At 38.6% G+C, this 16,715-nt stretch overlaps 1 long non-coding RNA gene across 3 annotated transcripts; it reads right to left on the reverse strand.

Annotated features, from left to right (window-relative positions):
• Positions 1-1,635: 1,635 nt before the first annotated feature.
• LOC120072991 (uncharacterized) lies at positions 1,636-12,778 on the reverse strand. Of its 3 annotated transcripts, XR_016528279.1 has the most exons (6): positions 12,310-12,778; positions 10,744-11,218; positions 9,266-10,621; positions 5,856-5,988; positions 1,939-5,753; positions 1,636-1,834 (listed from the first exon to the last, which is right to left on the reverse strand). It is a non-coding gene; the product is annotated as an uncharacterized LOC120072991 (long non-coding RNA). The 3 variants fall into 3 exon arrangements; XR_016528280.1 differs by lacking the exons at positions 1,939-5,753; positions 5,856-5,988 and having other exon boundaries at positions 1,679-1,834; XR_005480652.2 differs by lacking the exons at positions 1,636-1,834; positions 1,939-5,753; positions 5,856-5,988 and having other exon boundaries at positions 8,885-10,621.
• Positions 12,779-16,715: the final 3,937 nt, after the last annotated feature.

Consider the following 16,715-nt stretch of genomic DNA (forward strand, 5'->3'; position numbering starts at 1 on the left):
ATTGTCATTCAGAAAGGCCGTCTTATCCATCTGCCAGTTCTCATAATTATAATAAGTTGTAATGGACAGGAGGATGCAGATCGACTTTAACATGGCAACAGGCGAGAAAGTCTCTTCATAGTCGATTCCCTCTACCTGGGTATAACCCTTTGCCACAAGTCGAGCCTTGGAGGTCTGTACCTTGCATCAGCACCTCGTTTGCGCTTGTAGATCTATTTATAACCTATAGGGCGAACCTCATCAGACGGATCTACAAGATCCCATACTGAGTTGAAGTACATCGACTCCATCTCGAGATCCATGGCCTTGACCCATTCATCCCGGTCAACATCCTCCATTGCCTTCTTATAAGACAACGGATCCTCAATGTTGCCATCTGCTGCCATAGCAAGGATTTCCGTGAAACCCAGATAGCGAATGGGTGGGTTCGCAACCCTTCCATTACGTCGAGGTTCCCTCAACTCTTGAGGTGGAACCGACCGACTGGATGAACTCCCATCAATAACTCTTGTTAATGCAGCAGGATCTTCAACAACTTTTGTTGCAGTTTCAGTAGTTTCATTGGAAAGCTCACGCAACACGACTTTGCTTCGTGGACTGTGCTCCCTTATATGATCCTCCTCCAGGAAAGTAGCGTTTGTTGAAACAAACACCCTATTTTCCATTGGATCATAAAAACTATCCCCTCGTGTACCTTTGGGGTAGCCTACAAAGAGGCATAACCTTGACCATGGTTCCAACTTTTTGTGATTAGCCTGCACATGTGCAGGAAAACCCAAAATGTGGAAATGACGTAAACTAGCTTTACGCCCGTTCCACAACTCCATAGTTGTTCTTGTAACACTTTTGGAGGGAACATGGTTGATTATGTACACCGTAGTCTCCACTGCGAAACCCCAAAACGAGTCCGGTAAGGAAGCGTAACTCATCATCGAACGAACCATGTCTAACAAGGTTCTATTTCTTCTCTCCGCTACACCATTCTACTGAGGTGTACCTGGTGCTGAGAGTTGGAAAACGATTCCATGTTCTATCAAATAGTCCTGGAATGCGGGGTCCAAAAACTCGCCACCTCGATCTGATCGAAGTGTTTTAATCCGTCTATCTAATGCGTTTTCAATTTCAGCCTTGAACTCTTTGAACTTTTCAAAGGATTCAGGCTTCCGTTGCAAAAGATAAACGTACCCCTACCTGGAATAATCATCAGTAAAACTGATAAAATACTCATAGCCACCTTGGGCTCGCACATTCATAGGACCACAAAGGTCAGAATGTACTAACTCAAGAGGCTTCTTGGCTCTAGAACCTTTTTATAGTAAAAGGTCGTTTAGTCATCTTACCCTCAAGGCAAGATTCACACACAGGTAAAACATTTTCTTCTAACTCACTTAGAAGTCCATTCTTCACTAATCTCTCAATTCTATTTAGATTTATGTGCCATAAATGTAGATGCCAAAGTTGGGCATTTTCTTTTGGAGAAATTTGTTAATGTTTTGATTGAGTTACGACAGTTTTGAACATTTTAGTATTATGGAGGGAATTAGCGGCCTTAGCACATATAAATTTGATTCCAGATTTCCTGTGCAAATAAAGATACCATTTTTATGAATAAACGCTTTACTCAAATTAAAAAAAACAGTGTGTTTACATTGCAATAAAAACTTTACAGAAATAAGGTTTCTTTTTTTAGTTCAGAAACAATATATACATCATTTAAAATTAGAAACCTATTCTGTAAAGTTAAATGTAGTCCTCGCACTACCACAGCTGAGACAACGTGCCCGGTGCCTACTCACATCGTCATCTCACCAACCTCTCGCAAAAATCTAATCCCCTGAAAAGAAGAACAAACATGATTAGTGGTCCCTGAATCAATTATCCAGACAGAATCATCACTCTCCACTAAACAGGTTTCGAGCACAAGTAAATCACATTTACCTTTATCCGCCTTGGCTTCTTTCTTCTCCTTCAGACACCGAGGACAGTTCCTCTTCCAATGTCCATCTTGGTTACAATGGAAACACTTTCCTTTAGCAACTGGTGGACGCCTCCTCGGGGCGACAGGAGGTGGGTTAACAGGTATCTTCCCTTTTCCTTTACCACCCTTCTTCTTCTTCCCCTTTACAGAGTTAGAAGTAGAAGGTGTAGACTTTGTTCCTGAGGTCGAACCTCTATGGAACGTCCTTGAGGATGAAACAACATTTGCCTCACCCTTCTGTCTCTCCTTACTTTTCAGTAAAGATTGGTATGTCTGCAACTCGTTGAGGAGAGTTGTAAGGTTATATTTCACTTTGTTAAAAATCACATTGCTAAAAAGTGCAGGAAGCTCTCCAGCAAAGAATATAGGATTATGCTAACCTGGCTGCCCTCATCGATGATAGACCCATTCAACTCCGCCACATTGAAATGGACCATCATGTTTAGCACATGTTCACGAACAGAGGTGCCTTCTTGCATTTTGGAGTTGAATATGTATTTAAGAGTCTCATGCATAAGCTGTTCAGACGGTTGTCCAAACATCCTCGCAAGGACTCCATGATCTCATGGGCTGAGACCATAGGCTCATGCTTCTTGGCCAAGATGAGAAAGTCTTGCCAAGATATAGGCTCGGGCCTTCTCATTCGCCCTTGTCCATCACTCGTATGCCTCCCGGACATTTCAAGCGGCAATTGGAGCTAGAATAGGAGGACAAGTCTCCGTGAGAGCGAACATGAGATCCTCGATGATCAGGATCGTCATGGTCATGTGTTTCCATGTTGAAAAATTGTCGCCAGTTAATTTTTCGGTGCTTAACAACGATAAGGTGGCTATAGCCATTTGAAAAAGTTGCTGAAAAATACGAACAAATCTTGATTAGATTTGGCTAAACCACTTTTAAACCAAATTCTTTTGCAAAATAGTTTCAAGTACCTTAAGTTATAGACTTCTATTTTGCAATGATACCATAGTGAGTCAGGATAAACGCCACCGATGGGGTGATCAGTTGCCCCTTCACTGGGATGAGACATTCTCAACCATTAGGCAGAACCAACTCTTGAAACTGAACCTAATAGCCACCATTTTTCGGTCTACAATCGTTAAACCTTAACTATTCCGTGTAAGTGTAACCCCTTATTTTCAGTGCCAGAGTCCCGCCCTAATGCACTTACCATAGGGAAAGGACAGATTAGAACAAGAGACTAAGTTGCCTTATCCTCTTACAGGAGATCAAATAAAGAAACACGTAAAACTATCATCCTTTAGGGGGACACTCCCAAGGTGCCTCGAGGCGATACGCAGTAACTTTATTCTACCTAACGAGGGAGATCGAGGGATATGCTATCACACTTCCTTCTCCCACTTACTATGAACATTCTCTCCATCCACCTTGATATTGACCTGCCCAAACACCATCCGTTGGGGGGACACGCCAAAGGTGCCGCAAGGCCGAGGATAGATCTCACGGTGTGGACTTTAGGAGAAAAGTGAAAGGTTTAAATGAAGCATCTTATGTCCCAAGTACCTTCCACTGAATGTTCTACCTAGGGATTCATTAACTAAACAATCTGGCTACTGATTTTAGTCTAAGTGGTCTTTTTAAAGCTTGCTCATAAACAACGTTTTTTTATGAAATATAAACAAGTTCAAGTAGTCACATTTAAACACTTTAATGGACTGTCATTAACTTGCATGCATACATCAAATCTATCTAATTCACCTTTCCAGGTAAGTTCCCAGGTAAGGGTGTTACGTTTCTATCAACTTAAATATCCCAGCCTAGACAGAATCCACCTTAGACAAAAAGTCCCTTATAGATAGATTTGCTACACTTTAACCTTTCATTAGCCAATTTAATCATATTAAACTGATTAAAAGATTAAAGCCTTAGGGTTGCTAATCATATTAGAACCATGATCTTAGGTCTATGTGATCCAAGTTTTAAACATTTTAAAACCATGAATTAAACCTAAGTGAATATGCATGTCTTTCTTATTTCTTTTAGTTCTAATTTCTCTTTAACTCTTAAAAAAATAACTAAAACAATATTGCGCATAACGAGGCATTTATAACATTTATAAAGTAACCTATGTGTCATGCTTCATGCAACATCTGATCATTCCTATATAACTTTTATATAACGCGTAATAACCAAGTAAACATGTTTTCATTAACCCTTATACTATAACAATTATAATATAAAGATGATGCATGTTAATGATTTTTATGCATGCATAAATATAACTCTTATATTATATGATGCATGAGCATGCACTTACATAATTAAAAATCATGCTTCTCTAAATTATAACAATTACAATAAAGAGATGATGCATGATCAATGCATAACCTAAGGTGGGATTTACTATATGTGCATACCATATGACATATAAAACATACATTGCATATATTAAACAAAGTGATTAATGGACCGGGATGAGCCTTTAAACCAAAAAATCGGAATGAAAACCCTATCTATTACATTTTTCATTGAGCAAACCAATTCACAGGCAAACCAGGTCTTAAACCGCCAGGAGATCTTCATCGTGTAGTAAACTCCAGCGGGTAGATAATTGTTCAACGCGCACTAGACGATAGGAACATTAGCAAACGATCGCGTAGATGACGACGAGGCTACGAAGCCTGGTCATCCAAACGATCGTGTAGTGCGACAACAGGTAAACGATTTACCTTGAGTTACTAAGCGATGAAGCTTGTTGACTTAAACGATCGTCTAGCACGCTTTAAACGATACGTGAGCATTTCATCTACAAGATGCATGCAACTTGGTAAACGATTTACCTTGTGATGCTAAGCGATCATTTAGTCAGTTACTAAGCGATAAAGCTTACTGGCCTAAACGATCGTCTAGCTCGTACACACATTAAATGATACTCAGCGATCGCGTGCCCGATCGTCAACCTGATACTACCAACTCTTGATTGCATACCCCATCGTTTAACTGATGTATTCAACCACGATCGCATAGTCCTTCATCTTCACGATGCGATGGACAGCGATCGCATAGAGCATCTTCTGCACGATGCGATCAACCCTAGATCATCTCTTTCCTCGAAGAGCCACAACCTTTGCCCAGAACTTCGACGAACGACTCAAGACTTCAAACATTTTGAATACAAACTCGATTACGATTATTTATGCCCAAAAACGCAGGGGCCTTTACAAACTACTGCAAATGTAAAAGGAATTAAACAAACCGAGGCAATTCATCCTGAAAACATCCATTAATCCAGCACATCCACAGCAGAATTAACATTTAAAACAACATAGAAATGCACCCACCATGAATGTAAATGTTATTTCGTTACAACGGATGAAATCGGAGTATCAGAAACCTGGCTCTGATACCAATTGAAGGATTTCATACCGAGAGTTCCATGAGCGGGTTTAGATCACTTTGATTTCACGGTGACCGAAACATAAACAACATACATTCAACATATACAGTTATGCATATAAAACTCATTATCGACATTATTTATGCCCAAAAATGCAGGGGCCTTTACAAACAACCGCAAATGTAAAAGGAATTAAACAAACCGAGGCAATTCATCCCAAAAACATCCATTAATCCAGCACATCCACAGCTGAATTAATATTTAAAACAGCGTAGAAATGCACCCACCATGAATGTAAATGTTATTTCATTGCAACGGATGAAATCGGAGTATCAGAAACCTGGCTCTGATACCAATTGAAGGATCTCATACCGAGAGTTCCATGAGCGGGTTTAGATCACTCTGATTTCACGGTGACTGAAACATAAACAACATACATTCAACATATACAGTTATTCATATAAAACTCATTATCGACATGCTCAAAATACAATAATTAGCAAGGAAAAAGGTTCATACCAGATGAAGACTCTCTTCGTATGTCTGAACCTTAAGCAGCGGAAAACCTCCAACCAATCTATCATCACTCGGCGAGCATGTCGACCGCAGCAGCACGATCCGAACATACACGAACAATGCAGCGGGGACGACACTACCACAAGAGAAACCCGGGTATCCTCAGCGTCAAAAACCCAAACGTGGGCTCTGATGAGTTTAGTAGAGGATAGAGGAGAAGGCGTCGTGTAGACGATAAGCAAGTGGGAGATGAAACTCTGCTATTGTAGAGCGAAAATGCTTATCATATAGTAAAGCTACACGATCGTGTAGGAAAAACTGAACGATCGTTTAGAAAAAAATGTATGCGATCGTTTAGAGAAAGCGTAACGCAGACAATCGTTTAGACGAACGAGCTTCTATCGTATAGGCTTTCGCGATCGCTTTCACGGAATCTTTTGGGCGCGCGATAATACGAATGCACGATTGAATTAAAATGAAAATGATTTTTATTGTTTTAATCCGCCGGTTACCATAACCATCGTAGCCCAACTTCTCACGTTCGAACGTGGGTAAATCCGTTAATTATTAAATAATTAATCAATTAATAAATATAATCATATTATATTTATATTCTATAGTTTGATATCATGTATCTACTATAGCATTTTCTTCTCTACTTGATATAAATCATATTTATATCTAATTTCCTCCAAAATAATGTATTTCATACATTTAACCAATTATATCATATATAATTAACCAGTCCAATTATATCATATATAATTGAACTTCCTCTTGTCAATTTGAACATTTCAAATTAACCCAAACACTAGTTCTCGACTTTATCCAAGCTACCCAGGTGACCTAATGGCTCGAAGCTCCAACGATACGTGAATAACTGACTAAACTCTTTAGCCACAAGATTCACCATCCGTTAACTGTCAGTGATTCCACTAAAGACCAACAGCTGAACTCTTCTTACCACAGATATATTTTATGTCCATCGTATATAACCAATCATAAGTACAATAACCTTTCACAGATGCTCGTAAGTACAGCTGGGCCAATTTACCGTTTTGCCCCTGTAGTTACATCTCACTTCTTAAGTACCACTGATTCCTCTAATGAACAATACAACATAGTCCAACTATATGTGAACACCTCTCGGGCCAAGAGAAGATGTGTGGTACCACATCGTTCAAGCCCTAGAATCAACCCTTAAGGGAGTCATTTATCTACTTATCCCTATCTCAGGGAAGGAGTGAATTCCATCTTATAGGCGCCTTAAGTTATAACCAAAGTGGTCTGTAGTATATGGATATAGGAGGAAAACTTTATCCTGGTAATGCTATGGATGCGGCCCGCTTTGTAGAATAGTTACAAGTGTTGTGACTTGCTACAGATGGTCTGATCCTAATCATTCATGTGGAGACATGCGGGCACGGGCATCCTATACAAAGAAGTTTGTATAACATCGGACCACGAAGTGTTATAGTCTCGTTATATAACACCGTTCATGATATAAACTTCATTTCACTATGATGACCATAGGTAACATGGCATCAATCCTAAGTGACTTGGGAACTCCTGCCTTTGAGGGCGATCCTTTGATTTGGATGGTGCGAGTGGCTAGATCGCCGACTCAAACCTACCACTTTGGGGATTCATCTGATTTGAGAGCTGGGAGTTCAGTTACACAAGATGAAATTCGATGTGGCGTCACACACCTTCTCATGGCCCAGGAGGTGTCCACACATAGTAGAACTATGTTGTATTGTTTATTAGAGGGATCAATGATACTTAAGGAGTTAAATGTAACTATAGGGGCAAAACGGTAAATTGACTCGGCTATACTTACGAGCATCTGTGAAGGGTTATCGTACTGTTGATTATTTATATCTGATGGACATAAAAATATATCTATGGTGAGAAGAGTGCAACTATCGGTCTTTAGTGGAATGTCTGGCAGTTAACGGATAGTGGATCTCGTGGCTAAAGAATTTAGTCAGCTATTCACGTATCGTTGGAGCTTCGAGCCATAGGTCCATAAGGTCTTCTTGATAACTCAAAGGATTTAAGTTGAGAATCAGTTTTTGGATCAGTTTGAAATGTTCAAATTGGCAAGAGGGAATTCAATTATATATGATATGATTGAATTGGTCAGTTATACATGATATAGTTGACATAATGTATGAGATACATTAATTGAAGAAAAATGATATAAATATGATTTATATCTAGTGGAGGAGAAAATGACTATGGTTAATGTACTGCATATAATGTAATATTAAACCATAGGGTATAAATATAATATGATTACATTCATTTTTTAATTTTATAATTATGGGATAATTGTGCCAGTTTTTTCTCCATAACTAAATGAGATAGTGAGAAATTGCATTCAATTTTCGTAACTAAAGGATAAAATGAAAATTGTTTTCATTTTGCAAGTAGTGAGACATTCGCTCACCGAATTGTGTATACTACCTATCGCATAACAAACCGAGAGCATACACAACAGCTGACCATTTCTAAACGATCGTATACACGCGCGTGGTTTAATAAACAATCGCATAGGTTTTATTAAACGATCGTCTAGCTTTTTCCTACGCGATCACGCGCCTGAGCATTTACTAAACAATTGTCTATACGATTTCGCCTCTTTTACTACACGATCGAGTACCTCTACCTAAATGATCAAGCATCGTTTATATGATAAACACTCGATATCTCCCACTTACTTGGTCGTGGTAAACGATCATCTTTTCCTCATTCCCTCTACCAAATCCAACAGAGCCCACACCTCCTGGATTCTCACTCCGAGAATATCGAGGGTTCCAAGTGGTGGTGTCTTCCGCTCAGAGGTACTCTTTGATAAGCATGAGTTTGGAATGATCAAGCATGAGTTTGGAATGATCTTGCTTCCGCTTAGAGGTACTCTTTGATAAGAGTTCCTTCAAAGGAGACCTCAGGCTTTCTAGTATCAACAACACTAGCCAAGATACTCTAGGTACCTCGATTAAGCAATCTCTTGGCATCCATAGCTGAAATTACTTTGGGCAGGACCATGGTTCCTGCCCTTTAAATTTAAAGCTGGCTTCCGTGGGAGGGTTAAAAATCTCCTCCTTGCAAGAGCGGTCTATACTGGCATGATTAGCAGCTAGCTAATCCATGCCCAATATCACATCAAAATCACGCATGTCCAAGACTATTAAAGTCACATCTAGTGTCTGATTCGCTACTTCAATCTGACATGCTTTATCTTTTCCTCTGCTAACATAATTTCTACAGACGGAGTGGATACCAATAACACATAGCGCAAAGGCTCTAATCTAACATGGCATGCTTAACAAATATTGATGATATAAATGAATGGGATGAACCAAAATCAAATAATACCAACACAAAGTGTCCCAAGATTGAGAGCGTACTTGTCACAACAGTGCCGACTTCTCTGCCTCCTGTCAAGTGTTGAGTAAACACGACCTAGTTGTTGTTGAGGTCTATTCGAATTCCTCTGTTCATGGCCTATAGACTAGTTCCTGTAACCTGATGTGTTTCTATTAGGGCATCTATCAATCAAGTGCCTCTCCTGTTTGCAATGAAAATAGACCCTGGTGCTCGCCAAACATCATCCCTAGTGATATCTCCCACACGAGCTACACACTGGCTGACTTCTTTCTACCATACCTGCCTCGACGGCCTGTTGCTTAAAGTGTCGAAGTGGTCTGACTGAGCTTTGACTTTTCTGATGGGGATAAGGCTCGAAAGCTTATGATCTGCCTTCCTCTTCTGGCCCGAGGAAGGTTCTACCACAAATGCCCGTGAGTGCTCGTCCTCTGGTTGTGAGTCCATCTCAGCTGTCAAGCAAAGTGCTTCAGCATGAGTGGTCGGTTTGAAGGCTCGCACGATACCTCGTATACTGTCCTTTAGACCTTGAACGAACCTCTCTACTCTCATAGCCTTTATAGCAACCAATTCTGGGGCGAAATGGGATAGGGTGTCAAACTCTTGGTCATACTTCTCCACTGACCTGTGCCCTTACCTCAGCTCCACGAACTTCTCCCATATCACAGGTTCCCCATTCACACCTAACATCCTTTCTGTCGACTGCCACCAAATTTGTGCTTTGTCAGTGAGCATAAAGACGACACACTGCACTTTCTGATCTTCTGGGCATTTCATATAATGGAAAATCGCTTCATCGTTGATATCCATAGTTTTGCATTGGTCAAATTCTTTAGTGGCCCATTGAAGATGTTGAGGTTGTACTTCTTGAAATCTCGCAAGTGCTTAGCCTCCACTGAAAGGTTCGACATGCTCTGGTTTTGAATCATATTCTGAGTCTGGACTTGCGACATCTGAACTTGTGGCTGTGATAACTGTTGAAACTGGGCAAACTGGGCCATTCGCTCATCTAACATGTCCTTCACTGGACTCAACACAGTTGATGTGATTGCTTCCCCAATAGCGGTTGCCCAATCGGTGAACTTTATTGGGACGACTAAGGGGGAAAGGTTGTGTCTGCAGTGGCATAGCCGTGTGTTGTGCTCGACTCCGTGTTTGGGTTCTCTACCACCCTGACCCTGAGAGGTCTCTAGGCGGTAAGGGGTCCTCTGGTACTTAAGGATCCGGAGCTTGCAAATCTTGAATTTGTGGATCCTCATCTTGTGGATCTTGATCCTGAACCATGGATCTTGATCCTGAACCATCGGATCCTGCCCTTCGAGATCGCGCCACCTTCTGGTATCCCTGTGACTGCCTCTTCCCCTAACAAGTACCATTCCCTGGCAATTGTTCACAACCAATCTTTAACAACTTTCCTTACCAATAAAAGATGCCAAACACGATCATAAGTACTACATATACTGGTGCATATTATCCTAAATACTTTTAATAAAGGACATACCTGGCGCTGACGAAGAATCGGTTATTGGCCAAAGGAATAACCTGGACTTACATAGTAAGTCAGTCTACATAACACAAAACATGGGCTCTGTTACCAACTATAACAACTCAACTTTCTAAGACAACTAATAGAGCTGTTATTGCATGCATGCATAAATGTTTACGTTGAAAACAAGAAAATTTGGAATGCCTAAAACGAAAATGTTGAATTTAACCAAATTCCTACTCAATATTCCAATCCATTTGAAACAGGGTACCCCTTAAAGCATAAGTTTTAGGAAATAAAAAAAATATTAACGGAAAAGAAAATCTCTATCAACAAGACTCCGTCAAGAAAAAAAAAAAAAAAAAAAAACCATGAAAAGAAATTGTAAAGCATGGAGGGACATATGAACTCAAATACGGAAGAGTTTCCTAGTCCCGTTGGCCCTGTTACGAATTCCTCTTGTCAATCGCCTCAGTGTCCTTACCCTTACCTGAAAAACATGTAGACATAAATGATAAGTATAAAATACTCAGTAAGTGATCCCATTACTAGGATCAGGCTATGCATTCACATGCAGTGAACGCTTGTCGTTAGTGGAACATTCATACTGAAGCTGTTCCTGAATGGCAAACTAATGGGATAACCAGACTCGCATTAACTTGCATATCTAGTGACCTAGTGGCACATTGTCAATCATGGAAAAAGAAACATGATCGTGTACTTGTCGGTTCATGCATGTCTAGTTGCCTGAAGGCACATTATCAAACATGGAAAAAGTAACATGAATATGAACCTATTGATTCATGCATGTCTAGCACACCGAAGGTTCATCGTGAAACATGAAATTGGACTCATCAGTCCCCTATAAATAAACATGCATTGAGATGAGATGGTATATCACCCCTACTAGTCTAATCGTGCATCATATGCAAATATTTCATGTGTAGTTCCACAGCTCATATCATGACATAACACGTAGTCTCAGACATGCTCAAACTCCAAAAAAAAAAAAAAAACATACATACACAAGAAGGTATTACAACTTCCAAATCTAGCTTCTAGATTCCATTAAGTAAGTCGATAAATCTAACTTAGGGCACCTGGTACGAAGGCACCAATAATGGTGTCACTTACCTCAAATTAAGTCAAGGAAAGTTGTTTCGACAACCAACTCCAACAATTTACTTCAACTAAAACTAACGAAAACATCGAACAATCTTTAATATTGCTAGAAAGCACGCCACTGATCTCCAAACTTCAAATCTAACCTCAAAGATTGAATTTGAAAACAATCAATAAACCACAACCTCGATGGGTATCACATTCTACATTAATAATTAAACCGATACTTAGTAGGTAACCAAAAGTGATCCATAGAAAAACCCAAAACTTATTGAAATCTTGTCGATGCGGTCCTAGACCAAGTAGACAACACCTCAACTCCTCTCAAAACGACAATACCCCAACTCCTCTCAAAACTTGAATATAAAATAAAAATAATGTAGCTAAAACCAACATCAACACAGATAATGGGTATTCAACATCCAATCAAGAAAAACAACAAAACCCAAAAATATTTACCAAAGCTCAAGATTTCGACAAAGTCACGGTTGGAGAACTTGACAGCGAGACCAGCAGAAATGGCGATCGACAACAAATGGCGAGGCTGGCGGTCGCTGCGGCGGCAAACGGCGAGGCTCGCGACAAGAAAACCCGTGCCAGCTTCAGGTTCGCGAATGGCTTCAAATCCACGAACGGCGACCTCTGACTGTAGTTGGAGCTCACGCGTGTAGGAGACGACCGGTCAGAGCGGCGCTAAGCCTCGAACACCGAACGGAGGAGGCATCCGGGTCTCGCCAATGTCGAATGCTGAACGAAGGGCGGAGGCCTGGGTGGCACTAAGTTCAACGGACGACGGACGGAGATATGGGCGTCTAAGGCCGGCGGCTACTGCGTGAGTGGGCTGCGGCTAGGGATTCAACGCTTGAAGAAGAGAAAACGAAAACAAGGTATTTAAACCCATAATGAAACTTAACATATTTAAAGCTACTTCTCTCCCCTTTTCCTTTAAAAAAGAATATATATATATATATCCAAATACTTTTTTGATTTAGAATCTCAAATGGGAAAATTAAAAGGATATTGTCTTTTAAAAACTATTTAGGAAAATATCGTTGTTTTCAAACTATTTGTAAAAATATTGTTATTGGTTTTTTTTTTAAATAAGTCGAGGTTGAAAATTCGACCTAGATAGGTCAAATTGTGAACTCTCGAACTTCCTTTCATTTGTACTTTCATAAGATCCCCTAGAATTCCTTCCAATTTTTACGGATTTGACTAAATAACAAGCTAATGAATCTCCTTCTTTTTGCCACTGAACTTCCCAATCAAATTCGAGAGCGAGATTTTGAGCGTGCGCGAGAGCGAGAGCGAGAATACCGTACAAATTTTCCTTTTTTTTTCTTTTTTAATTATTACACATTCCACCTTCTTCTTTCTTTCTTCCTTTTTTTTTAATTTTTCATTTTATAAAAAAATTTCTAAAAATATTTTATTATTTTATTTAAACTCTAAAAAGAATAAATTAAAAAAATAATAACTCATAAAAATAAAAAAATGTAAATTAAATATCTCATTTATATAAAAATAATTACAAAAATCAATGTGTCCCACAAGGCGGACGTCGTCGATTTCGAGTTGGTTGTCATCGTCGACTTTGAACTTGAGGTTGCTTGGGTTCTTCTTGATGTTGCTCTGGTACCTCTGCAGGCGCTTCATAATATAAATATTTATTATGCTCTCCACGACCCCGACCATGTCCATGCACGTATGAAGACGAAGGACCAGCCTCTGAGTCATAATGTCCTGAACAAAATACTGACATCATCATCATCGGACTAACATAATCAGTTTGACTCTGCATCTGCATAATAGGAGGCAACTTTTCCACATTATGTGCAACCTCATCAAACTCATCCTCTTCCCGAACAGGTCCTCTACGTTTAGGAACTGGTGGAGGAACAATAGGTATATCATACATATAATGAATTTCCTCCATATAGTTTTGGTTGTCACTACATATAGCAAGAACCTGGTTCGGATCATTCGCAACCTCACGGAGTCTACTGTTGTTCGATCTCTGTGAATTATAAAGCAATTAGACAATATTTAAATTAAAAATAATTAGATAATATTCATTCATTTACCCGATGACCCACAGCTGCTCCCGGACGAGTGACGTAGCGCCTTGTGATATTATTATACCAATGAATATATTCTAGAGTGACATATGTGTCAAACTGTTCAAGAGAAACCCCCACTACAATAAACCTGGCACGATAGGGCCATCGCACTACCAAATGTGCAACTTTTTTGGACCAATCTCCAGTCCTTAGGTCAATATCATGTAGTACGGGTTCAGTATTACAAGGCGATGGGACATCCTGTTGAAAACCGAATTGTCTCATCTCCCTACCATTCACCAATGTAAAAACATATGAGAGGACTCATTGTCCGCCATATGTTATGACCATTCGTACAAAAATTAGGCAAAGTATGCAAAAATTAGGCAAAGTATGCAAAATTGAATATACACTAAAATGAATATAGAATAACAAAATTATTTATTTTTCAATCCCTAACTATCTAGAGTCCATCTTAGTAACAAAGGACACTTCCTTCGATTATTTCCTAACTGGTTACAAAATCCACATCGTTGTTGAGTGGCTGGTTCTGTCCAATCCATCTCATTGTGATAACGTGAACTTTTCGGTTTACTAGGTTTTCTCAGCAACGATGGATTAGGATGTAAGACGGGCATATTAGGGTGCGTGGTTCAGTAATCTTCATGCAGTACAGAGTGAAATTGAGGAGAGTAACATTCAGCATACGTTGACAATTTGTAGTAGTCCTCAATAAAATCTTCATAGTTCATGTTAAAATGTGAGCAAACGGCCATAAAATACGAGCATAGAATGTTGAATGCTTGTCACTTGTTACATGAACAGTACCACTCGGACCTGTTTAGCCTCAATATTTGAACGTTTCCTCCTTTGGCATTGAGACTATGTTGTCCAGTCTTCACATGAAACACACCTTCATACCGATCGTATTATTGTACTTCATGTTTACATACCTATATTTTTACTCCACTTAGTATTATAAAATATGTTTGAAATAAATTATTAATAAAATATATATATATATATATATATAAATAATATTACCGGGTGTATTTATCTTGACGCTCAAATGCATCCCTTATTTCTTCTCTTCTTTTCTCAAAATAGTTCACGCATTTGAAGAATATTATCTGAGCAAGAACATTTATAGGCAACATTCGAGCTCCTTTGAGGACTCCATTTATGCACTCTGATAGATTTGTCGTCATCCACCCATATCTGAATCCTCCATCATGTAATTAAGTCCATTGCTCTAAACTAATGTTGTCAAAAAAACTCAGACAGTTCCGATTTATTCCTTTGATATCTTCAATTGCTTTGTTGAACTTTCAAATTTGTAAGACTCATCCCAATCGTTGAACACTTTAGCCAACGTTTTTCTTTTTCCTTCCCATACCCTATGGTAAGCAACATGATATCCAAACTTTGATTTGATGTCGGACTGCAGTTGTACCACACTGATAAATGGTTTTTCTCTTACGACATCACAGAACTCCAGTACAATCATTGATGAATCCAATTGCACGTGACTTTGACTTAGTTCTGAATAAAAACATGTATGCTGCTCATCATACTTAGAGATCTCGAACAAGCCATGCGATTTTTTCTTTATTGCACGAAGTCTCCACTTGCAACCTTCCTCCCACTTCTTACACCGAATTGTCCAAATCGTCGGTGTAGATTCAACAACCTCGTATGGTGCGTGACACTTTATTGCAAAACATTTGACCGTGTGTTGTAGCATTTCCTTGTCTTGACAAATCATTCCTTTATACAATTGCATATTGTCAACGTCCACAGGAGTTACAATTGGGTCATGTTCCCGAATACTATCCAATACATTCATATCCAAATCATTGAATGTATCTGAAAGTATTTCATATTCACGACCATCGAAATCCAACTCTTCAAATTCGTCATCCGTTTCTGTTCTGAAGTCTCTGTACAGGTTGTTAGCCGCCATATCTTCATTATCACATGACGATGCAACTGACTCCGGATCAGGATCGATACATTGAGTTGGATCTTCAAACTGGTTAAATGATGTATCAGGATCCACCCCTATCATATTTACATTTACATACAAATGCACTACATTTGACATTGGCATTGTCATTGAGAACATCAAGTTCATAGCTTGTGCATTCGAAATAGGGAATGACATATATCTTATTGATCCTGATGGTTCTAAATTGGGATGTCTATATATTATTTCTATCGATTTGCTCCCATATCTACACTAAGTAACATCCCAATCATTTGAATGAATTGTTTAAATACAATTCCACTGTTCACATTTATGGTAAAACTCCCACTTGGTGGTTGGTCATATTTAACTCCATCAATACCATCAACCATATTACCATTTGTAAACAACAAAAATCCTAAGCATTTGCCTGCCATTTTCTAAAAAAAATTAAAAAAAAAAAAAGACAACCATCAATTTTTTTATTATACTTTTTATAAGAAGTATATTAAAAAAATATTAATTTTTTTAGTTTATAAACTTAAACTTTTTAAGTTTTATGAACATCAACTTTTTAAACATAACAATAAATTAAACTTTTTATAACTATTTTTAAACATAGCAATAAATTAAATTTTTTATAACTATTTTTAAAAATAACAACAAATTAAACTTTCAAATTAAAATGAGGTAAACTTTTTAAAACTATTCTTTTAAATTTAATATAAAATAAAAAATTAAATTAAATTAAACTTTTTCAAACTATATTTTCAAAGTTAATACTAGAAAATATCAACTTATCACAATAAACATAACAACAATAATTTTTATATGAATAA

The sequence above is a fragment of the Benincasa hispida genome, chromosome 3 (assembly GCF_027475165.1).
Source record: "Benincasa hispida cultivar pf3 chromosome 3, pf3_genome.v1.1, whole genome shotgun sequence".
Classification (NCBI taxonomy): Eukaryota; Viridiplantae; Streptophyta; class Magnoliopsida; order Cucurbitales; family Cucurbitaceae; genus Benincasa; species Benincasa hispida.